Here is a 26,940-nt window from a genome sequence, read left to right on the forward strand (position 1 = left end):
TTCTTCTCTTTTTCTATGAATTGTTTGTTTGATTGTTTTGGGTCCCACATACAAACGACATCATGCAGGATTTGTCTTTCTCAGTCTGACTCAGCTCACTGCTCTCAAGGTCCATTTGTGTTGTTGCAAGCAGCAGTCTTTCCTTCATTCTCACAGTTGGTAATTATGTACGGGGAGCTCATTTTGAACTGAAGTTCAACACTCTCCACACCTTCATGTCTTTTTAAGTTATCACGGAAGCTTCTCTGTTTGAAGATAGAAAAAAATAGAAATTTCATTAAATAATTCCCCTTGACTACACAGGCAAGACAAGTCTTTCAGACACACACCTAGGAGGAATCACCTCATTCCAGATTCTGAGTCTCACCATTTCAAGGACTGAGATTTCAAGAATTGCTTTGTTCTTGCTTGGGAAGGGGCAGAGACTTCTGAGGAAAATAAGCAAACGAAAAAACAATTTTTTTTGGCCGTGTGTGCAGCTTGCAGGATCTTAGTTCCCCGACCAGGGATTGAACCTTCACTTTTGACAGTGAAAGCACAGAGTCCCAACCACTGGACTGCCAGGGAATTCCCACAAACAAACAAAACTGACATGAAAAACAAAATATAAACACACACACACTCACAACAATGACGTATTTACTTAAAAAGATTTCACTGAATTCCATATTGAACTAGACACAAAAACCATGCCCTAATGGAGCTAAGTTTATAATGGGGAAGAAAGACAAAAAGAAAAGAAAAATGAGTAAATCTCATAGAATGCCAGAAGGAGATTGTTTGCTATGGTGATAAAATAAACATAAAACAGGATAATGGTGATTATGGGTGAGGAAGGGGATGCAATTTTAAATAGCGTGGTCAAATAGGCCTCCTTGAGAAAACAACATTGGAATAAAGACCTGAAGAAATAAAGGAGTGACTCTTGTAAATATCTAGGAAAAGAGAATTCTAGAAAAGAGGAACAAAGTATTTGAGGTCAGCGCAAAGACAGCAGAGTAGCCAAGAGTGAGGGTAGAATAAGATGAAGTTAAAAAGTTAAAAGGGGACCTGACTTGTATGGTGCTCAAGGACTATGGTGTTAAAAATGAAAAAATAAATAAATAAGTGTTTACAGGGACCAAAATGTTCAGGTCAATCAGTCATTACATTCTTTTCCTCTCTGGAGGGTACTTAGGGGGTCAAAGTATCACCAGAGCTTAATTAATGAATAAAGCATCAGGTGAGAAGTTCCTTAGGTAATGTTGGTGATGTATTCTCCAGCTACACTGACACGTTTGCCCTCCATGGAGATGCGTCTCCTGTCTCCAAATAGCACTGGATGCACCCTAAACAATTCTCTTTATAACTCTGCATCTCAACCCCACTTTTGTGTTAAGTAGACCACCTCTTCTTAACTGAAATTTCCATCACTGATTTTGCCAGCATTTGTACATAGTCCTACAGAAAAACTTTTCACTTATCTTCTTAATTGGAATAATATGTCTCTGGAAACACCTGTATCACTAATTTAATATAACATAGTGGTATTGATAAAATTTGTTTCAAGAAAATGATAATAATAAAATGTTAAATGTGTACAAGGCCCTGGGCTAGTTGTTTAAGTACATGGTTTTACATTATTATTCCAATAAACTTATGATATACTAATAAATGATTCTCATTTACAATGAGAAGTTTCAATGATCGTGTCTGCACTAAATATTAATATAGTCACAAATAGCTGCCATTTCTTGAGGGAGGACCATTAATTCCCATCTCATTTATGTTGGGCTTGGTCACGTGACTTGGATTGGCAAATTAATATATGTAGAAGATTTAAGAAGCAGTGTATGTACATTTTTCCTTCTTCAACAATGCCAAGTACCCTTTTCCTTCTTCAACAATGATGGCAATCACCCAGATAGAGGATGCTGCATTAACCTGGGTCCCAGTGTGAAGATAATATAAACTGGATCTGTAGCTCACCTTTGCCATGGAATACTAGTGAGAAATAAGCCTGTGACATGGGCCACTGAGACATAGAGAAGTAGGTCCCTTTTTATTATTATTACTGCAACCTAATATAGTCTGTTATGTCTGTTTATTCCACACCCTGAACCTAAATCTTGATGGTCTTTTTAAATATGGATGCAGATTTGACTAATTCACATATATTAATTTTATGGTATCATTAATATCCAAAGTTCTATATAGGTAGTGAGAGTTACAGTAAAAAAAATAAGATGTAACCATTAAAAATAGAATTTTGACTTGAAAACTGATTATCTCTAAAGAGAATTTCCAAAAATATTTTTTTTGCATTGGAAGTTTCGTTTGCAATAAATCACAGACTCTCCTGGTGTGACCACTCTAAATAGCAGTCACTTAAATAGAAGTTCTGATATGGTATATAAATAAATAAAGTTATGATGTCACCTTGTGAAACGGTTTCATATCTGCCAATAGCTCTGTCCCCAAACTTTTACCTGATATCCAAACAAATACTGAGATAGTCTTTCAAACTATTTATTTGAAACTATTTATTTGAAACTTTATTTCTTTTTTTTGGTCTTCAAAAACACTTCAAAAACACTAGGTATTTAGCCAAAGTTAGATTACATTTAGAAATCTTAGTTCATTATTGACTTATTTCATTATTCATCATTGACCCACTAAGACCAAATATAGAAATTTCAAACTTTTAACACCTGTAGATAATAAATGTTTGACTATCAAGGATCATTACCAAAAAAAGTATAAATTAGTATTCACAGTGACAACTTGATGAAATTCATTACTTCACCTATATTTTTTAATAAACAACTCCTCACTCTAAAAACAAATCTTTTAAGTAGATTAAGCTTGTGCTTTGTTTTCCTCATTCACTTTAAGTTAGTCTGAGAGTTCAGAGACCTAAACATGTTTAACCTTGAAAAAATGTTCTCTTTCACTATAAGATGTCAAATTATCTTTAATGGAGGGAGTCCTGATTTCTTGGTGACATTTTCTATAATGAACAAACTTTTGAGTTTTGCATTTAAATAGCCTGTTTATTTGTCTTGTCTCTTCTAATGTAGGCATCGATTGTGAAGTAAATATAGACGAATGTCTATCAAAGCCCTGTCTCCGTGACGGAACTTGTATTGATGGCATAAATCATTACACCTGTGACTGCAAGAGTGGGTTTTTCGGAGCACACTGTGAAGCAAAGGCAAATGACTGCCTCTCACATCCTCCTCTACATGGCAGGTAGCTATTTTTATTCTTCTATTATTAAATCTAAGAAGGCAAATTTAACTCACGATATTTAAAACTGAATCTCAAGGAAAAGTTGATAAAGGTAATTTTAATTCTGCTTTTTCATAAAACGAGAGCTAAGTACAGTTAAGATGACAGAGGCTGCCCGTTTAACTTAATGAAATGCACTGATACATTATCTCTGCCCTTCTTTTATTTCTGCTCATTAGCATAAAGTAATTTTCAATAAATGTGAATTAATTGGACTTTAATAATCTTAAAAGTAATGCTCACAGTAATAGTAGTAACAGGTAGGATGATGAGAGATTCTATTATTTGTTCTGTGGAGGGATAATACCACAAACTTAGTATTTAAAATGTTCCTAAATAGACCAGTTCTTTCATCCCTATTTGCAGATAAGACATTTTGTGAATCTCTTTATAGAGTTGTATAATAACTATTCTTCTCATGGATAGAATATTAGTTTATGCAAATCTAGAGTGGGGATATTTCTAGAAGATGCAGGTGACAAGGAGGGATGACTCGAAAAGGCACACAGCTGCCTTCCTCAGCACCATTTTTCTTTCCTAGTCTTGCCACAGACTTTGTAAGCCACAGAGAGAGGATGAAGATGGGTAGTTCACTACAGTGCTGTTTGGCCCCAGCTGATTTCAGTTTCCTACATAAGCCCTAGACATACTTTTTTATCTTTTCAAGCTGTTTTTTTTTCTTCCTTTCCATTGCCATGGGGAAGATGGCAAAAATGAGAATTGATTTGTTCTTTCAGTCCAGTCACCTTGAAGGATAAGAAAGTAGAAATAGACTCTGCCTTCTATTGCTCATGGGAATGTGTTTTTTTTTCCTGACCTGGAAAAGAAAAAAACATTAAACAGTGAACTCTCTTGAAATTATCCTTTCATTGCCTTACTTATTTAAAAACATAATTCTGTGTTTCAGATGCATAGATTTCATTGATAAGTATCAATGTTCATGCAGTGCAGAATGGACTAGCTCAAGATGTAAGATCAAGATTAATGTAAGTTTTATAATTTTTACTAAATTTAAAGTAATTTAAAAGAAATACAAAACAGTTAGCAGATATGTGGTCCTATCAAAAAATCCATAAGACATTTGGTCCACACCAAAATTTCCTTGATATTTGGTCCTGTCCAAAACGTTGTGAAATGGGCCAAATATGCTCTTGGACGTATCCTGTGGGAAACAAGTTATTTGCTGTAGGTCTCAGAATCATTATTTCAGCACTTACTGATTATTTAAGTGCCTCTCACCTTTCCTTTGGAATTTCTTTTTTGGAATCTTTGCTGGCTCCAAACAAAACTAAAAATCATAGCTCTTTCACCTCCTCCTGCCCCGTCTATTGGTATTGTAAACTTCTGCAATATGGAGTCCTCAATCAACTAAATCCTGGAAGTGACCATTGTCCAAAGAGCTCAGAAGGCTTATGATTTGCCATCTGCCTCCCCCTCTCCGATCTTAGGACACACAGGTGTCTGTGGATGTGTAAGGATGAGGAGATTAAATGGATCCATACACAGCAAGGAGAAAAATAAGTACTGGGTGGATGTACCAAGAGATGGGTACATGTAGAGAACCTTGACACCAGCAATGCTCTCAGAATCTGTCTTCTGATCTTCAGGCATAAGACATGATGTGATTGACACATGCTATTTTATGTGGAATGTGTCATCTGCAGAGAAGTTTTGGTTACCTGAAGTTTAAGACCATTCATAGTGGATGAGAATCTCATGTGCCATCCTGGATAATGGGAAGTTCTTCCAGGTCCTTCCTGGCTGACAATGACATGGTAAAGGAAGGAAGCACAGGCATGAAAGACAGCCTTTGGCATTGTGAGACTATAGATATTTTATTTAAATCCTTCGTGTCTCTTTCCTTTATCAGTAAAATACAGTTCTTATACTGCAGGATCATTGTGTGATGATACACATTAAATGTGGTTGATACTCAGTAAATGATGTTTTTGGAGGGAGAAACAGAATTGAACTGCAATTTTCGTAGTTACCTTCTGTGTGCTCTAGGACAAATTACTTGCAATCTGAAATCATGTTTTATCTATTCAATGAGGGAAATCATAGGAACTACCTCTTATGTTGTTGTGAGAATTAAATTATATAATGAAGGTAAATCAACTAGCACATATTTTGACACATTTTTGAAAGCCTAATAATTTATTGACATTTTGTGGATTTGATTCTAGATAGTGAAAGCCACACTTGATGTGGAGAAGGAGATGTTGTAATTAATAAATTCCCTGGTAGAAGATGCAGGAGGCATGTATCTTGTCTGCACTGTTGCATGTGTTGCCTGTGATAACCTCCAAAACCCTGTCTCTTGGTAGTGCAAATGTGGTATTTGTCTTCTGAATTAAATATATAAATAAAGAAATATTTTCTTTCTTATATGAATTTGTATATATTCATACCCACACACCCAGTATTATGAGAACAATTGTTTAATGCTACCTATATGCTTCTAGATGGTTTTTCATAATATTTTTATTTTAACATAAAGTTGAACTCATCATACTCCTTATTCAGTGACTTTTGGTTTCACCTAGTGTATCTTAAGGACCATTTCATTATAATACATGGAGTCATGACTCAAACTTTTCAGTAGCTACAAAGTGTTCCAAATAAGTGTTGAGGAACCACACTTATTTAATGAGAGTATGAGCATGCCAGCTTCCCTAGATCCTATCAAATGAAATCATTTTTTAAAAGTGTTGACTAATTTGATGAGGAAAAAGTAGCATGTCATTATTTTGATTTATATTTCACTGGCTTATTATGAAGATTGAACACATTTCCATATGATTATTCGCCACCTGTATTTCTATGTGTGAGCCTTGTTTACTCACAGCCTTTGACTAACGGTATTTTTCTTTTGACTTGCCTGCCTTTTTTGGTTTTTATATACTATTTAAAATTATGGATAAAATCCACTAGATTCTGCAAAATTACAAATCTTGTCTAGAGTGTGACCCTTCTTTCTTTACAAAACTTGTAAAGTTATGAGATTTTTGTATTTTTCTTTACCTTTTTCTTTATGATAATATGCTTTGCCTCTCTCCTTAGAAGGTCCTTTTATACAGCAATATTTAAATTATTTTCTTATATTCTCATTTATTACAATTTTACGATTAACAACACTTTTAGTCCTTTAATCCATTGTGAATATTTTGTTATAATTGATAAAAAGAAATATAATATTTTTTCAAAAATATAATCAATTTTCCAAGAACTTTTACCAAAGTACCTATTATTTCTGGATTGTTTTGGTATGCCTCATTTTTTTATGCACTAATACCTATATATGGGTCAATTTTAGGACTATTTATTCTGTTTTTCTTCTTTTTTTAAATCTTATCCTGCCATCTATATTAATTATTATAGTTCAATAAATTTTTTTAACTGTCGTTTTACTAACACTGTAAGTACATTCCAAATGTACTTTTGGTCATTCGTTCTGTAAATATTAAAAATGTATTATTTATGAAAAGCCAAAATACAGTAATTATCAGATATATCTCCTGCCTCATGAGCTCCATCTGGAGATATGGATAAGGGGTATAGATATGTATCTTACTTAGCTCACCTATTTTTTGTAACCTTCTCTATGTTGCAATGCCCAGATTACAGCTTCTTTTTTGTTGTTTTTTTTTTCTTTTAATTTCTAAATTAACTTTATTGTGGTATAATTTAAATACAACAAAATGCAACCATTTGGAATGTACAGATCAAAGAATTTTGACACATGTATACACTCATGTACCCACTACCACAATCAAGATATATAACATTCTATTATCCTAAAAGACTCTTGTGCCCCTTCCCAGTCAATTTCCAGTCTGCACCCCTGATCCTAGACAATTCCTGAACTGCTTTCTATCACTATAGACTAGATTTACTTTTTCTAGAATTTCATATAAATGAAATAATAAATTATGCATACTTTCATGCCTAGCTTCATCTAAGAGATTCTTCCATGTCATTGAGAATAGCAATAATTAATTCCTTTTAATTGTTGAGAAGGACTATATTGTATAATACATGATCTTGTTTATCCATTCATCAATTGATGCACATTTGCATTGCTTCCAATATGGAACTGTTGTGAATAGTTGCTATGAACACTTGTGAACACATTTTTTTTGAACATATGTATTCATTTATCTTATACCTAACAAATGAAGAGGAAATAGGCAGTCTACCTGAAAAAGAATTCATAATAATGATAGTAAAGATGATCCAAAATCTTGGAAATAGAATAGACAAAATGCAAGAAACATTTAATAAGGACCTAGAAGAACTAAAGATGAAACAAACAATGATGAACAACAAAATAAATGAAATTAAAAACACTCTAGATGGGATCAATAGCAGAATAACTGAGGCAGAAGAACAGATAAGTGACCTGGAAGATAAAATAGTGGAAATAACTACTGCAGAGAAGAATAAAGAAGAATGAATGAAAAGAACTGAGGACAGTCTCAGAGACCTCTGGGACAACATTAAATGCACCAACAGTCGAATTATAGGGGTTCCAGAAGAAGAAGAGAAAAAGAAAGGGACTGAGAAAATATTTGAAGAGATTATAGTTGAAAACTTCCCTAATATGGGAAAGGAAATAGTTAATCAAGTCCAGGAAGCACAGAGAATCCCATACAGGATAAATCCAAGGAGAAACATGCCAAGACACATATTAATCAAACTGTCAAAATTTAAATACAAAGAAAACCTATTAAAAGCAGCAAGGGAAAAACAACAAATAACACACAAGGGAATCCCCCTAAGGTTAACAGCTGATCTTTCAGCAGAAATTCTGCAAGCCAGAAGGGACTGGCAGGACATATTTAAAGTGATGAAGGAGAAAAACCTGCAACCAAGATTACTCTACCCAGCAAGGATCTCATTCCGATTTGATGGAGAAATTAAAAACTTTACAGACAAACAAAAGCTGAGAGAGTTCAGCACCACCAAACCAGCTTTACAACAAATGCTAAAGGAACTTCTCTAGACAAGAAACACAGGAGAAGGAAAAGACCTATAATAACGAACACAAAACAATTTAGAAAATGGGAATAGGAACACACATATCGATAATTACCTTAAATGTAAATGGACTAAATGCTCCCAACAAAAGACACAGATTGGCTGAATGGATACAAAAACAAGACCCATATATTTACTGTCTACAAGAGACCCACTTCAGACCTAGAGACACATACAGACTGAAAGTAAGGGCATGGAAAAAGATATTTCATGCAAATGGAAAATAGATAACAGCTTCTGAAGGGCATTCATGGATTGATGTTTGAGTCTGTATTTCTAGTCCAAAGAGACAAGAGCAGTGGTGAAACACAGGCAGTACTGATTGAAAAGAACTCTCACATCAATGTGTATCTGAAGTTCCTGGGAAAGTATAAAAGCAAAGTTTATGTTAGGGTTTCAGAGGGTAAAACACAAGCAAAAGTTTTTGTTGTCAACCTGATAATTTGAAGCAAGCTTAAAAATGTTAGAATTAATGCTAGAGAAAAGCAAATGCAATATTGGCTATGGAATGGATGCCATGGTTAGTGAAACATGTAGTTCAACTCTGAATACACAGAAAAGAGAATAGAGTAATATGGAAATCAGGTATTTTCTTTTCTACTTTGTTGGGACTGAGAAGGATAAATACTCTAAGGGAGAAGTGTTTTGTTTTGAATATAAAATTATGTGTGTTAAGTACTAAAATGTTAAAAAAAAGATTCTAGAATAAAAAGAGTAATACATTCTCAGATGAAGAAAAACTAAGAACTAATCATGTGTAGAAGGACTAAAGGAAGTTTTCTAAACAAAAAGGAAATGAACAAAGAAAAGAACTGAATGTGTGTGTGTATCTGTATTTCCTCAAGTGTAGGCTGAAATTTATATGGGGCTTTTTATATAGTAAGAATTTTACCTTTTGTCTATCATATACATTATGTACATTTTCTCATTTTTTTGTTAATATTTAATTACTATATAGTGGATCTTTTTTTTTTTTTTTTTGCGATAAGCGGGCCTCTCACTATTGTGGCCTCTCCTGTTGTGGAGCACAGGCTCTGGATGCACAGGCTCAGCGGCCAGGGCTCACGGGCCCAGCCTCTCCGTGGCATGTGGGATCTTCCTGGACCAAGGCACGAGCCCATGTCCCCTGCATGGACAGGCGGACTCTCAACCACTGTACCACCAGGGAAACCCTATATAGTGGATCTTGACATTCAAAGGCTTTCTTTTTGTGTATCCAGGTGTACTGATATTTTTTCCAAAGGTTGTATGATTTGTGGCACATTTAATAGGGACTTACTTGAGTTCTTCTAGTATTTGTCTCATCTTTTTATTCGCAATTAAGAGATTGGTCCATCAGTATGATTTTCAGCATAAGATTTGAGTTGGGATCTCCCACCAAATGCTCATCTATTTCCCAAATGTCATTGTAGGGAATATTTATCTCCTTTGATTGAAAACGCATGTTTAAAATAAGGGACATATCATAAATGGTAATATTTGTCACACACAGTTTCACTTTATCATTGCAGATTATTCTCCATTAATATATATATATAGTTCTACTTTATTCTTATTAATATTCCATTGTATGGAGGCTTCATATTTATTTAACCAGTAACCTCTTGATGAAGATTTAAGATATCTTAAGGTTATTGCCCTTAAAAATTATGTGTTTTAGATGTAGAATTTTGAGTTTTTTTCATACTTTATTTCATGGTAAGAAATAATCATTTGTCCTTTGAAAATTCTCTTCATGCTAATTTGTATTTTTGTGGGTATATTTCCTTTTGGCTTCACACCCTATTTCTTTCCCACAATATTTGTGTGTTTATTAGGAATCTCTGTCATTAGGAATTTCTGTCATTTTCTGAATTAAATTTTAGTGAATTCTTCTTGGGAAGCACTTTATTATATTAAATAGAGTATAGCAAAGTAATATAAATAATGATGAACAAAGGGAAAGGCATCTTCCTTAATTTTTGAAAGAGGAAATATCAAGAACTTTAAATGATAATTTGATTTTTCTAAAAAGAAATTGCTTTTGTATTTCCCATTAAGCCTTCTAATTAATTTAGTAAAAGATTCTTGTAAACCCTAGACACAGAACTTTTGGCAGTCTAAAAACTATCTCTTTCTTCCCATTGGAAATATAATTCAATTAGTTTATGTAATGCTTTCTAATAAATCATTCTAAATATACCTCGCCTTAGGGCTAAGAGGGAAACAGGTTTCCACGCCATTCCCTGTGGAATCCTACATCCATAAAAATAACTGCAGTACCTGCCCCAAGTCTAAGTGCCTTTGGTTGTCCTTCAGGAGTTCACATTTTCAGCAAAAGTAGAACAAATACCAGAATGGTATTCATTTATAAAAAAAACATACATTTAACTCTATCACTTAGGCGAATGTAAAAGATCACCATCTGGGTTGCAAGCATAACTTGAGTTTTATACTCAAGTGCACAGCCAATTTCTTATTGAAAATGACACTAATTAAACTCTCTGGTGATTTTGACAAACCTTTAATTTTCCATTTGATGCATGATATGAATGCAAGGGCTTCCACATTAGCCTTGTCAGTTTGAGCTTTTATTGTTATGTTAACACTTCTTAAAAGTCACTAAATGTTTAGAAACATTAGTGTCAACTAATGATAGTTCTAGAAAATATTACTTTTCAGGGTAAAATGTTAAATAACTATCTCATGTTTGTATAGGTAATTACCTTTGAAGATGTACTAACTTGAGAACCCACAGTGCAAATGAATCATATTTGTATATATTCACTAACAAATTCTGTGTGGACAATATATTCAGAATACATTTTTAAAGTTTTACTAATGATGTCATAAAGTTCTATAAATTATTTCTCAGAATTATAGGTGCAAATCTTTTCAGAGTTATCATTACATTGTAAACAGTTGTCATATCATGTTCAAGGCAACATGTTCTGTGCTTTCCAGAACACCAGCAAGTATATAATATCTAAAATATGAACTTAAGAAGTATATAGTATGATTTACTAGACATTAACTATACTGAAAAACTCATTTTCTATCCTAAGCAAGTTCCAAATGACTGAAATAGAGGCTGACAAGGCCTTTGACCTTCAGAGTGTAAAGGAAAGAACATACTATTTACTGAACAGTTATTATGTCCCAGGAACAGGGCTAATTGCTTTATAGTCATTATTTTATTTAATTATCATAGGAATTTTTATGAGGTGGGTGAGATTATTGCCATTTCATGCATAAACGAAGCTACAATAAATTGAATACCTTTGTTGATTGAGTAAAAGTAGGAGAAGTATACAAATATGCTAAAGATTGAAAAGGAAGAGACAGATATCATCCAGGTTACTCTGACTCCATGACACCTCTCTGCTTCTGGGATGATAGGCATCAGAAATACTGGACATAAATTTGGATACATGCATAGGAATACTGGATAATTAAAAGAGTATGATTTCATGCACATTAAGACTTCTGGATCAAGATGGCAATATATGAGGCTCTGCATTTTGCTCCTGCCACAGATGCACAGCTATGCACAGAACAATTCTTCCTCAGAGAAATCCAGAAACTAGCTGGATAACTACTACACATCGGTAACTGAGAAAATATACACGTTGAAATGGATAGAAAAGGCTGAGACACACCCTCACCATAAACCCCAGACCTGGCATAACAACATACAAAATGAGGGGACCCCTAACTCCCAGCTTCTCCCTGAGGAATGATTGGTTTGGACACCACAATTAGTATTCCAAAATTTTTTTTTTTTTTTTTTTTTTTGCGGTACGTGGGCCTCTCACTGTTGTGGCCTCTCCCGCTGCAGAGCACAGGCTCCGGACGTGCAGGCTCAGTGGCCATGGCTCACGGGCCCAGCCACTCCGTGGCATGTGGGATATTCCCGGACTGGGGCATGAACCCATGCCCCCTGCATCAGCAGGCGGGCTCTCAACCACTGCGCCACCAGGGAAGCCCCAATATTCCAAAATTTTAAGTGTAAAAATATAGAATTTTTATATGCATTCAAAGTTAATTTGTTAGCATCTTAAAATAGACAAAGTTTTTAAAAAGTGTGCTTCTATACACTAGCTACAAAGTATTAGAAGAGAAATTAAGAAAACAATCCCATTTACAATAGAATCAAAAAGAATAATATACTTAGGAATAAATTTAACAAAGTTGATGAAAGATCTGTGCACTGAAAACTGTAAAATGTTGATGCAAGAAATTGAAGACATACAAAAAAAATGGAAAGATATTCCCTGTTTATGGATTGGAAGAATTGGTATTGCTAAAATGTTCATATTACCCAAAGCAATCTACAGATTATATGCAACACTTATCAAAATGCCCAAGGCATTTTTCAGAGAAATAGAACAAATAATCCTAATATCCATATGGAACCACAAAAGACCCCAAATAGCCAAAGCAATCTTGAGAAGAGAGAACAAAGCTGGAAACATCACACTTCCTGATTTCAAACTATATTACAAAGGTATAGTAATCAAAACAGTATGGTATTGACATAAAAACTGGCACATAGACCAATAGAACAGAATAGAAAGCCAAGAAATAAATCCACACAAATATATTCAATTAATTTTTGGCAAAGAAGCCAAGAATATACAATGCAGAAAGGATAGTCTCTTCAATAAATGGGGTTGGAAAAACTGGATAGCCATAGGCAAAATAATGGTGCTGGACCCCTATTTTACACCATCACAACAATCAACTCAGAATGGATTAAAGATTTGAACATAAGATCTAAAACTGTAAAACTCCTGGAAGACATAGTGGGTAAGCTCCTTGACGTTGGTCTTCACAATCATTTTTTTTTAAAAATTTTGACACAAAGGCAACAAAAGCAAAAATAAATAAATGGGATGACATCAAACTAAAATGCTTCTGCACAGCAAAGGAAACCATCAACGAAATGAAAAGGCAACATATAGAATGGGAGAATATGTTTGTAAACCACATATTGGATAAAGAATTAATATCCAAAATATATAAGAAACTCATATAATGCAACAGCAAAAAAAAAGAAACCCAATAACTCAATTAAATATGGGCAAAAAATGTGTTAGGCATTTCTCCAAAGAAGCCATACAAATGGCTAACAGGTATATTAAAATGTGCTCAACATCACTAATCATCACAGAAATGCAAGCCAAAACTACAATGAGCTATTGCCTAACACCTGTTAGTAAGTCTATTATCAAAAAGAGAAGATAACAAATGCAGCAAGGATGTAGAGAAAAGGGAACCCTTGTGCACTGTTGGTGGGAATGTAAACCGGTACAGCCACTTTGGAAAACAGTATGGAGGTTTTTCAAGAACTTCAAATAGAACTACCATATGATCCAGCAATCGAAATCTGGGTAAATATTCAAAGGAACTGAAACTGTTATTTGAAGAGATATCTGCACTCCCATGTTTGTAGCAGCATTAGGCACAATAGGCAAGGTATGAAAACAATGTTAAGTGTCCATGAATAGATGACTGGATAAAGAAAATATGGTGTCCATATATACAGTGGAATAATATTCAGCCTTAAAAAGAAAAGGAAATCCTGTCATTTGTGACAACACTGATGAAACTGGAGGACATTTGGCTAAGTGAAATAAGCCAGACTGAAAGACAGATGTACATGATATCACTTATATGTGGATTCTAAAAAAAATTCAATTAAAAAGTTGAGCTCATAGAAACAGAGAGTAGAATGGTGGTTGCCAGAGCCCTGGAGGGTTAGGGTCTAGGGGGAGGGGAGTGGGAAAAATAGGGAGAGGCTGAAAAATGGTACAAACTTTCAGTTATAAGTTGAATAAGTTCTAGGAATCTAATATATAACATGGTGAATATAATTGATAATTCTGTACTGTATAATTAAAATTTGTAAAAGAAATACTTGTGTTTCACTAACTCCACCCCCAACAAAAAAGTTAATATGTAAGGTGATGGATATGTTAATTACTCCATAGTGTTAATAAACTCCATAACTTTGAATCTTTTCAAAATGATTATGTATATCAAATCATCACACTGTACACTTTAAATATATTACAGAGTTTTTTGATCAATTATACCTCAATAAAGCTGAAAAAATATATACCTGTTAATACTGATGAAAAAAGATTGTAAATGGAATAAAAACTCAGATATTATAGATGCTTTTTTTCAGAGGGACATAAATCAATAGTGAATTGTCTGTTCTAATTATATAATCAAACCCAAGATTCCTTTGAAAGTTAATGAGACACTATTAATCATTACCCAAAGACAGCAGAGTTAAACTTGGGCTATGCCAGGCAAATGGGGTTGTATGTGGATACTAAGGGTCAGTGAAATCCTGGTATTATTCACTTAACACATAATTTAATAAAGTCTAATAAAGTTTATTTTTTCTGAAAAATCCACAATTTGGATTGTGGATTTGAAAAGTATTTTTTGAATACTTTTTGAAATATTTGAAACATATTTGAAACATATTTGAAACATTTGAAAAATATTTCTGGTGATAAAAGTTAAACATCTATTACTAGAAATAAATATTTCTGTTTTTAGAGGAAGGGAATACCAGCTAAGCTTGCATATCAGTTTCTTAAAAATATTTAAACAAAAATATAATTTTAATAAGATTTCTAGTCTTAACATTAATAATCAAATTTGATTCTCTATTTCATAATTTAGGACTGCACATCCATCCCTTGTATGAATGAAGGCTTCTGTCAGAAGGCAGCCCATGGCTTTACTTGCATTTGCCCAAATGGTACATATTGTGAAGTAAATGTTAGCAGTTGTACTGAGCATGATCTGAATGTGGTCCTCTGCCTTAACGGAGGGATATGTTTTGATGGACCTGGACACACTTTTTATTGCAGGTCAGTATTTATTTATCCACAAACAACTACATATGTATTTATGAAAGCTTGTAAACATCCCTCTAATAATGCACTCTGAAATGCAGAAACTAAGTTCTAAGTAAGTTTTTGTCTTTAGAAATGTAATCCCAAATTTGAAATCAATTCTAAAAAAAAGCATTGCTTGTATATTTTACCAAATACCATGTATTTATATCAACCCCAAGTCAAACTCCCAAATTTAATCAACCCTTATATTGTAACTTTCATATCTCCTCTCTTTCCCAGAATTGGGTTCTTATTCCCTTTCTTAAATATTACACCATATGAATGATTTACAAATAGTTCATATTTATAGCATGTTTATTAACCAGAGATTCATTTGCCTTCTAAGATCTTAACAATTATAATTTTTTTTATTTTAGATATATAAAAACAAATTAATCTGTCACTGTATTTTTAAACCAATTATTATTTAAGGTATCTTTTTAAAATTCCTAGGAGATGAATTTTCATTATCTTTGTCATTTATGATTATGTAATATATATAATTGGTTGGTCATTTGAGAATTTAGTCATTATCTTTCCAATTTGTAAAATATTAATTGAACCCAGGTATGTAAAATCACCCTCACTTTACCTCTTTTCTTCTGTCAGTCTGATTTGTGAGAAGTTGAGGTTAAGTTAAAAACTGTGAGCAACTGTGTCTCTGTCAAAATATCTTAAATTACTGAAAGGTTGACCATGTGTATTTTGCAACATAATTATTCAATAGTAAAGTTTATTATTATTTCTATATTTTATCAGTTATTTCTCTTTAAATTATTAATATAATCTGCCTTATATTCAATACTGCCACTTCCATATTTTTTTGTTCAATATCTACGCTGTGTTCTTGGCCTTTTATTTATTTTAAACCCTGCTGTATCATTTTATTTGGGCTGTATTTCTAACAAGGCACACATAGATGTTAATTTCACATAAACCTAAGATTATTATCTTTCTTTTAACATATGCACACAGTATTTATTACTATGACACAGGTTTTCTTTGTTACATATTGCCTGATGTGCCATTTTCATTACTAATGTGTGTGTGCATGTGTGTGTGTGCGTCACCTTGTATTTTGTATTTTTGATCTTGGATTTTGCTTATTTTACTCTGGCGGTTTATAAAGTATAGAAAGTAAACATATTTCTAATATCAAGGCTAATTTCAAATAATGAAATTATACAAATGATCACTTTGCCATAGCAAGCTCCCTCCAGGTTATAACCTAATCAGCACCTGGATTAAGTCAGCAACAGTACATTGACCATTTATTCTCAGTAAATATAATGTTACAAATCAAGATTCCATTCATGGAAACCCATTATGGTAAATTGAAAAATTAGAAATAAGTGAACCTAAAGCTAAAAATGTATGTTTTTACAACATGAGTAGTATTTGTTAAATCAAGCTCTATAAAAGCTACTCTATCATTGTTCCTTTGGGAGGATATTATCCATGGCTAGATAGGCTGACTTGCTTAAGGTGTGAAGCTGACAGAATTTGGAATGAAGACACTTGCCTCTTCTCCTGGGCATCTCCCAGGGGCAAGTGTCAGCATTCATTATTGCTACACTGTTATTCAAATACATTTAAAAGAGTCATCTGTTTTCAAAATTTTCACTGCTGATTCAAGCTGCGTGTAATCCCCTGAAAGTCTGTGAAAGATAAGTGCCTGGGGAGGTGCAGATTCTTGGGGACTTGCACAGTGACTGGGTGGAGCCATCAGAGGTGGTTCCAGGTTAGCACAGTCTTCAGACAGTCTCTTTACAAAAGAAAACTCATACACTATGGGAAGGAGAGTTTTGAATGTTAAGTCATCAGATTTGTATGTGGGTTAAGAATTAGCTTTTGATATAGTTATTTAAACCATAATAAAATAATGATTTTTTTACTTTAATAATATATCAAATTTATTGTTTTTATCCCTATTTTGCATTCTTCAAGTTGAATTTAAAGAATCTTACTCTTAAAAATGTGATCAACTATATATATATATTTTGTCTTCTCTGTGCTCATTTTCCTTCAACCTTTATATAAATCAGAGTTAACGTCTTGGTTCTCACTGCTGGTTTATTTGTTAATCAGCTCACAAAATTTTGTTTGATTTTAATTGGGAAAATAGTTATCCAAACCTATAAATTTTCACTTTAAGAATATTTATCATGAAGTCTTTTTTGTTTTGTTTTGTTTTTGATTTTTTTTTGTGGTACATGGGCCTCTCACTGCTGTGGCCTTTCCCGTTGTGGAGCACAGGCTCCGGATGCTCAGGCTCAGCGGCCATGGCTCACGGGCCCAGCCGCTCCATGGCATGTGGGATCTTCCCGGACTGGGGCACCAACCCGTGTCCCCTGCATCAGCAGGTGGACTCTCAACCACTGCACCACCAGGGAAGCCCGTGAAGTCTTTTTTTGATGTAAAGTTCCTTATTAAAATATTTCAGCCCTCAATGATCTGTAGAATATTCTATATGATTGGTTCCCTAGTGATTTTAGGAGAACAAATTTTCTTCCAATTGAAATCCATGTTTGTAATTACATCTGAAAACAAAAGTGTATTACCATTTCAAATATCCTGGAAAATCTGAAAATGTCGACCTAAAATATCTTGTGATTTTGGCTTCACATATGAATTAGAACTTGGTGAAGTTCACACTTCTTAGAGCTTATGTTGACTGAGGATTATGCATTTGATGCTTTATTTTGCTTTCATCTCTGTCACTGCAGAAAATACAGCAGAGAATGGCCTACTTTCAAGAATATTATGTTTTATGAATGTAATTAATTTATTTCCTTCTTGGAAGCTGACATGGTTTTTAACTTCTTTAATTAAAAAAGATTTGTGAAATATTTATCCTAATGACTGGCAAGTTGAGAACTTACAATTTAATCCCTTTCCCTTTTATCTTTGATGTTTAAGCATTTAATTGGAATATGCCATGTTATATATTTTTCATGTATTCATGTCTGGAAAGTTTTCTTGTGTTATTCCTCTATTATTCTTTTGTGCATTAATACTGGTTCACTAATTCTTCTTCAGGTACTAATATTGGTTACATATTGCAAATCACAAATTTAAAACTGGTTTTCATGCATTTTACTCTTTTTTGTATCCTTTTTAAAAATTTCTGTTCAGTTCTAATATTTACTTCTCAACCTCTTATCTGTCTTTCTGAATTTTTTTCTTATGAGAATATTATTTATTTTCTTCTACTTTTCAGTGCATGTGAACTCTTAAATAGGTATTTTATTTCATTGTAAATGTAATGCCCACTTAACAAAATATATTATTATTTTCTGTTTATAAAGTAATTTATTTCAAGTGTTCAATTTTTCAGTCATCATTACAGAATTTTTTAAGTTGATTCAGAGTCTCAGTTACTAACATTTATATGCCTACTTTATTGCTGTTATCCAGATGTCTTGTAAGACCACTTTCATATCCCAACTATAGTGGCCAGATTCTTCTTCCTTGAATCACTCCTGTGTCTACCAGACAGTTGTAAGTGAGAGGCCTGACCAGTTAAGGCCTGGAGTGGAAGCTCTGAGAAGAGGTGCACCTGAGGGAGCCTATTCCACTACATGTGCCATGTCTGCTTAGAACTAGGGTGAAATTGCTGAGCATGAAGTGTGCATTTAAACATCTCCATGTTACTATTCTGATTTTAATTATTGGGCTTCTCCAGGTCCAAGGTGTGTTAGATTTCTATGTGTTCATCACTGATTTTTCTCATGAAGACATTCAATTATTTTAGATTATTTTGTAATTGCAACAATGATGTATAATGAGTAGCTAGTATTAATTCATCTTCCTGAAGTAGTATAGTAGTTAAATTCTGAAAGGCATAGACAGTCTTTCAATAGAAAATAAAAGAATGAAAAAAGAAAAAGGATTACTTAAACCTGAAGACAGTAAAATGAATAAGCCAGTGATATATAACTAGTTTCCTCATTACTGTGAACAAATAATATAGGTGATAGTACTTTGAATACTGACATAAGTAAGTTAACCATTTCAAGCAAAATAAGTTAACATTAGTTTTAGATAAACCATTACTGGGCTGTTAGGTGCATAGTAATATTAAATGTTCAAGTAAATTCTATATCCATACTTTGGAGATCATTTCTGGAGAAATGAAAGGGCATTTCAAACATCAAAACTTATTTTTACTAATATACGTGTTAGGCAGTTCAGACTCTTCAGTGAGTAAATTTATATTGCCCAATGAAGAGATATCAACTTAACAATATGAATGTTTAAAATACAGAGAAAAACGTGATTGACAACTGATGACATTTTAAAAAATTTTTGCAATTCACACACTATATTTGTTATCTAAAATAAATGAAAATATATTTTTGTTCAGAAAATACAATATTTTAAGATTGCATTTCTAGTCTTAAATGCAAATGGATGTTTCTTATTTACTCATTGAATTTTAGAGCTGAAGAAGACTATAGAGATAGATGAAGACACAAAGGCCTGAGGTTTATATTCTGTCAACTGCCTACAGTCACGATTACTGGGAAAGTACATACTAGAATCCAATGCATTACTCTTTTATTTTTATTAAAGTACTTTTTAATTTAAAATAAAAAATATAAAAGATACAGTAAAAACATATGGTAAAAAAAAGAAGAAACATACATAGTCAGATATCATTACTATTCTCTAGATGCAGTTAGACGTCTGTTTTGTACTTTACATCCTGGTGCAAAGTTTAAAGATATTAATGACTTTGCTCAGTTTAATAATAGCTACTTTCAGAAGTCCATAAGTATTATTAACCATGTGTAACAGTTTAATAGCATTTTAATGTGTTCAAGTTTTATTAAAACATAAAAACTATGTTGAAATTACACTAAAATACAGATTAGAATCACACAGCAGGGGACTATAGAAAGAAGTAAAGACAATATACATAACTTATTTCTCTGACACCATGTAGATTGTAAAGAATATAGCAAATAATTTATAGCAAAGCACTGAGACACAAAGGTACTTAGTTTTGTTTTTTAATATGTGAAATCCTATTGCAAGCATTTTTTCCCTTGGAGTTCTCTGCCTCTGGCATTGTAGAGCCCCCTCCTTCCTACATGACTTCCCACCCTCTAGCTGCAAATGTCCCTTACTCTGATGCTTTTTTCCAAATCCAACTCTCCTTGGTCATAACCTCCTTATTCTTGAAGTATTTCACATTCTTTCCCTTCTCATTCAACTAAGCATCATTACACTTTCTTCCATGAAGTGAGCATAATTAATTCATATCAATACTGACTGTATTATGTTAAAGGTTGGTAAGCAATGTTTAATTCCTCACATTAGTATCTTTCCTTTTACAAAAAAATCAATAACATCAGTAAAAACTAGTGAATTATTAATTATAGGACCTCAGCAACCATAACGTACTGTTAAGTGAAATATCTGAGATAAGTAAGACTTCCTGAATCCACTTGTATTATCCTTGAGGAAGGATATTTGATACTTCTCTATATGCTTGGATAGAAAAAATCAGGGTTGAAAGCTCAGAGATGGTAGGTAACTTGTGAAGGTTACAGGGTAAGGGTATTTATTCAACAATAACCCTTTTCAACAATCATCAATCACATTTGCTGCAAGTTAATTTGATTTATAACTTGGAATGAAACATCTGTATTTTAACAGCCACAGTTAGATGATTTTCCAGTACATAGATATTATGTTTTCAAAAATATTAGCTGAACCATGTAATACTTTAAATTTAAACTGCTTTTAAGTATCTCACTCCAAAAAAATAAACCTTTGATCAAGAATCAAAAAATAGATTAATAAGAAAAATCCATTTATGAGAAAAATAAATTACATTATTTTGCCTTATCAAATATTGCAAGGGATAGGATAATAAGCAGGACCGACTTTCCTTAGGAAGCCTACTGTATGGACATTATATTTGATATTTTAGCACATGGCTTAAGAACGTGAAGAGACTCAGTTTTTTAAATTTGATGGTTTTGATTGCTATACATGAAATGCTTTAATACAATATAATTTTACATTAAATATATTTTTATTAATCAAATTAGTAGATGTTTTGCTATATTAAAATGTAGGATATATTTTCTTAACATTTATTTTCAATTTTATTTCACAAAATAAAATTGACTCCTTTTGATGACCCTCTGAACAATCACAACACTTATAATAACCACTAAATATTTTTCTCTGCCTGTGCTTATAGACAATCACCGGAATTTCTAATTTCCTTGGGATATTTGTTATATTATACATTAAACAATTTTTCTCCAAATGAAGTGAACTGCTAAGTCTTTAACACTTCATTACAGCTTTTCCAAACATTATTAATAAATCACCCTAAAATATAAATTTACTAAATACACATCATAATAAAACATTAAAGTAGAATTACATTAAAATTTACATAACCTTTGTAATTGAATTTAAACATAATGCATTGCATTTTCTTCTCTGTTTAGTGTTATGATATATACTTTTCTTTGTCATTCCACAGGTAAATAAGTAAAACTCTATTATTAAGCTTTGAGCGTTTGTATTGTAGTTTACCTTTCAAAGTTTCTGGCAATAATACATAATCATATCATTACTTTTTAAAAGATAAATCTAGGTTATTTTAAACACAAAGCAATGTCAAACACACCAAATGTGATGGTAAAAATCCAAAGAAAACTGAAGTTTTTGTGTTAGAAAATTTAAATTAGTGACAGAGAAGGCATTTTTATTCCATATGAGAGTTATGATTCTATAAAATGCACATAGAGTTTGCTCTATTTCATCAAGATTTAAATATGTGAATTTTTATTCCACTTGGAGACACAATTAACATCACTTTAGTTTATTAATATCTGTATAAAATAAGATCACTCTCATTTAATCTAATAAGTACTAAATCTGGTAAGTATTAAAGAATATTAATAGTCTATTCTCATAAAATTATGAACTTTGATGACTGCTATATTTTGCAGGCAAATATTCAGTTAATTAAAAAAATAATATTAGAACTGGGGAAAACATGAATTTTATGGTAAACCTAATTATTATATAATTTAATTCAACAAGTATTTCTCGGAAAACCACTTGTACAAAACAATATCATTGAAGTTGGAATCTCAAAGTTTAAAAATCATAGCTTAATTTATATTTCCTTAAAGAAATTCCTATAAGTTATAAAGACTGTTGCAGAAGTTAGTATGTACGTGATAAGTTTTTGTAGGATGATTGTGCCATTTCAAACTTGAAAATTAGTTTTAATCTCAAATCACAGATGTGTAAATTCTTTGTGCATCTTTAAATATCTTTTAGAATATGCACCAGAATAGATAAATACAGAGATATAACCAGATCTCTTTCCTTAACATGAAGTAGAAATAGTCTTAAATTGGTTAACGTATATAAAGTATATATATATATATATATATATATATATATATATATATATATGTAGTCACTTGACATGACTATGAAGTTCAAAAGAGCTGAAGAGGAGCATATATATATCAGAACATAGTAATGTGAGATTCAGTATTTCTTGGAACCAGAAGAAAAGAGGAAGGGAAAATTAGAGAATTTAACTGTATTAGAGAGATTTGTGACACTAATAATTCCGCATTGATGATGGTCAGTTGGACCTTATGCCCAGAAAGTTAATGAATTTTATGCTTTTCTGCAGGAGGTAATATGAGAAAAATAGAAGAAAACAAAACCAAACCAAAAAAAAGAAAAAGGAAAAAAAAGTTCACCATTTAAATTGTGGTTAAAAAGAGGGAATTGTTGGGCTTCCCTGGCGGCGCAGTAGTTGAGAGTCCGCCTGCCGATGTGGGGGACACAGGTTCATACCCCGGTCCGGGAAGATCCCATATGCCGCGGAGCGGCTGGGCCCGTGAGCCATGGCCACTGAGCCTGCACGTCCAGAGCCTGTGCTCCGCAATGGGAGCGGCCACGACAGTGAGAGGCCCGTGTACCCCCGCCCCCACCAAAGAAAAGGGAATTGTTGGGCTTCCCTGGTGGTGCAGTGTTTGAGAGTCCACCTGCCAATGCAGGGAATGTGGGTTCGTGCCCCGGTCCGGGAGGATCCCACATGCCGCAGAGCAGCTGGGCCTGTGAGTCATGGCCGCTGAGCCTGTGCGTCCAGAGCCTGTGCTCCACAATGGGAGAGGCCACAGCAGTGAGAGGCCTGCGTACCGCAAAAAAAAAAAAAAAAAAAAAAAGGAATTGTTATATACCACTCTTCTTATTTACTTATTTATTTATCTATGGAGTATAGTTGATTTACAATGTTGTGTTAGTTTTCGGTGTACAGCAAAGTGAATCTGTTATACAAATACATATATCCATTCGTTTTTAGATCCTTTTCCCATATAGGCCATTACAGAGTATTGAGTACAGTGTCCTATGTTATACAGTAGGTCCTTTTTATTTACTTATTATATATATAGTAGTGTGTATATGTCAATCCCAGTCTCCCATTTATCCTTCCACCCCTTCCCAATGGTAACCGTAAGATTGTTTTCTACATCTGTAACTCTATTTCTGTTTTGTAAATAAGTTCATTTGTATCTTTTTTTTTTAGATTCTACATATAAGCGATATCATAGAAGATTTGTCCTTCTCTGTCTGACTTACTTCACTCAGTATGACAATCTCTAGGTCCATCCTGGTTGCTACAAATGGCATTATTTTATTTTATTTTTTTATGGCTGAGTAATATTCCATTGTACATGTGCCACATCTTCTTTATTCATTCCATGTCAATGGCCATTTAGGCTGCTTTCATGTCTTCACTATTGCAAATAGTGCTGCAATAAACATTGGGATGCATGTATCTTTTCGAATTATGGCTTTCTCCAGACATATGTCCAGGAGTGGAATTGCTGGATCACATGGTAGTTGTATTATTACTTTTATAAGGAACCTCTGTACTGTTCTCCATAGTGCCTGTACCAATTTACATTCCCACCAACAGCGTAGGAAAGTTCCCTTTTCTCCATACCCTCGCCAGCATTTATAGTTTGTAAGTTATTTGATGATGGCATTCTGACAGTTGTGAGGTGATATCTCATAGTTTTGATTTGCATTTCTCTAATAATTAGTGAAAAACATATTTTCATGTGCTTTTTGGCCATCTGTATGTCTTCTTTGGAGAAATGTCTACTTAGGTCTTCCACCCATTTTTTGATTGGGTGGTTTGTTTTTTTGTTATTGAGCTGCATGAGCTGTTTATATATTTTGAAAATTAACCCTTTGTTGTTTCCTTTGGTTGCAAATATTTTCTCCCATTCTGTGGGTTGTCTTTTTTGTTTATGGTGTCCTTTGCTGTACAAAAGCTTTTGAGTTTAATTAGGTCCTATTTGTTTATTTCTGTTTTTATTTTCACTACTCTAGGAGGTGGGTCAAAAAAGATCTTACTCTGATTAGTGGCAGAGAGTGTTCTCCCTGTTTTCTTCTAAGAGTTTTATAGTACCCAGCCTTACTTTTAGGTCTTTAATCCACTTTGAGTTTACTTTTGTGTATGGTGTTAGGGAGTATTTTAGTATCTCTTTTACATGTAGCTGTCCAGTTTTCCTAGCACCACTTATTGAAGAGATTGTCTTTTCTCCATTGTATATTCTTGCCTCCTTTGTCAAAGATTAGTTGACCATAGGTACATGAGTATTTCTCTGGACTGTCTATCTTGTTCCATTGATCTATGTTTCTGTTTTTGTGCTGGTACCATACTGTTTTGATGACTGTGGCTTTGTAGTATAGTCTGAAGTCAGGCAGCCTGATTACTCCAGCTCCATTTTTCTTTCTCAAGATTGCTTTGGCTATTCAGGGTCTTTTGTGTTTCCATACAAATTGTAAATTTTTGTTCTAATTCTGTGAAAAATGCCATTGGTAATTTGATAGGGATTGCATTGAATCTGTAGATTGCTTTGGGTAGTATACTCATTTTGATAATGTTGATTCTTCCAATTCAAGAACGTGGTATATCTCTCCATCTGTTTGTGTCATCTTTGATTTATTTCATCAATATCATATAGTTTTCTGAGTACAGGTCTTTGTCTCCTTAGGTAGGTTTATTCCTAGGTATTTTATTCTTTTTGATGTGATCATAAATTGGTTTGTTTCCTTAATTTCTCTTTCTGATCTTTTCCTCTGAATGTATAGGAATGCAAGAGACTTTTCTGTATTAATTTTGTATCCTGCATGTTTACCAAATTCACTGATAAGCTCTAGTAGTTTCTGGTAGCATCTTTAGGATTTTCCATGTATAGTATCATGTCATCTGCAAATGGTGACAGTTTTACTTCTTTTTTCCAATTTGGATTCCTTTTATTTCTTTATCTTCTCTAATTGCTGTGACTAGGACTTCCAAAACTATGTTAAATAAAAGTGGTGAGTGTGGACATACTTGTCTTATTCTGATCCTAGAGGAAATGTTTTCAGTTTTTCACTGTTGAGAATGACATTTGCTGTGGGTTTGTCATATATAGCCCTTATCACGTTGAGGTAGGTTTCCTCTATGCCCACCTTCTGGAGAGTTTTTAATCATAAATGGGTATTGAATTTAGTCAAAAGCTTTTTCTGCATCTATTAAGATAATCATATGGTTTTTATTCTTCAGTTTGTTAATGTGGTGTATCACATTGATTGATTTGTGTATATTAAAGAATCCTTTCATCCCTTGGATAAATCCCACTTGATCATGGTATATGATCCCTCTAATGTGTTGTTTGATTATCTTTGCTAGTATTTGTTGAGAATTTTTGAATCTATGTACATCAGTGATACTGGCCTGTAACTTTCATTTTTTGTGATATCTTTACCTGGTTTTGGTATCAGGGTGATTGTGGCCTCATAGAATGTGCTTGGGAGTGTTTCTTCTTCTGAAATTTTTGGAAGAGTTTCAGAAGGATAGGTGTTATCTCTTCTTTAAATGTTTAATGGAATTTGCCTGTGAAGCCATCTGGTCCTGGACTTTGTTTGATGGAAGTTTTAAAATTTCAGTTTCAGTACTTGAGATGGGCTTGTTCACATTTTCTATTTCTTACTGGTTCAGTCTTAGAATGTTTACCTTTCTAAGAATTTGTCCATTTTTTCTAGTTTTCCATTTAATTGGCATATAGTTGCTTGTAGTAGTCTCTTATCATCTTTGAAGTTCTGTGGTGTCAGTTGCAACTTCTCCTTTTTCATTTCTAATTTTATTGATTTGAGTCCTCTCTCTTTTGTTCCTGATAAGACTGGGTAAAGTTTTATCAATTTTGTTTATCTTCTCAAAGAAGCATCTTTTAGTTTCATTGATCTTTGTTATTGTTTTCTTCTTCTCTATTTCATTTATTTCTGCTCTGATATTTATGATTTCTTTCCTTCTATTAACTTTGGGTTTTATTTGTTTTTCTCTCTCTAGTTGCTTTAGATGTAAAGTTAGGTTGTTTATTTGAGATTTTTCTTGTTTCCTGAGGTAAGATTGTATTACTATAAGCATCCCTCTTAGAACTGGTTTTGCTTCAACCCCAAGGTTTTGGATCATGGTGTTTTCATTTTCATTTGTTTCAAGGTATTTTTTGATTTCCTCTTTGATTTCTTCAGTGATCTATTGGTTGTTTAGTAACATATTGTTTATCTTCAACGTGTTTGTGTTTTTTACAGTTTTGTTTTTCCTGTAATTAATTTGTAGTCTCATAGCATCATGGTCAGAAAAGATGCTTGGTATGATTTAAATTTTCTTAAATTTACT

The sequence above is a fragment of the Leucopleurus acutus genome, assembly GCF_964270905.1.
Source record: "Leucopleurus acutus genome assembly, chromosome: 15".
Lineage (NCBI taxonomy): Eukaryota > Metazoa > Chordata > Mammalia > Artiodactyla > Delphinidae > Leucopleurus > Leucopleurus acutus.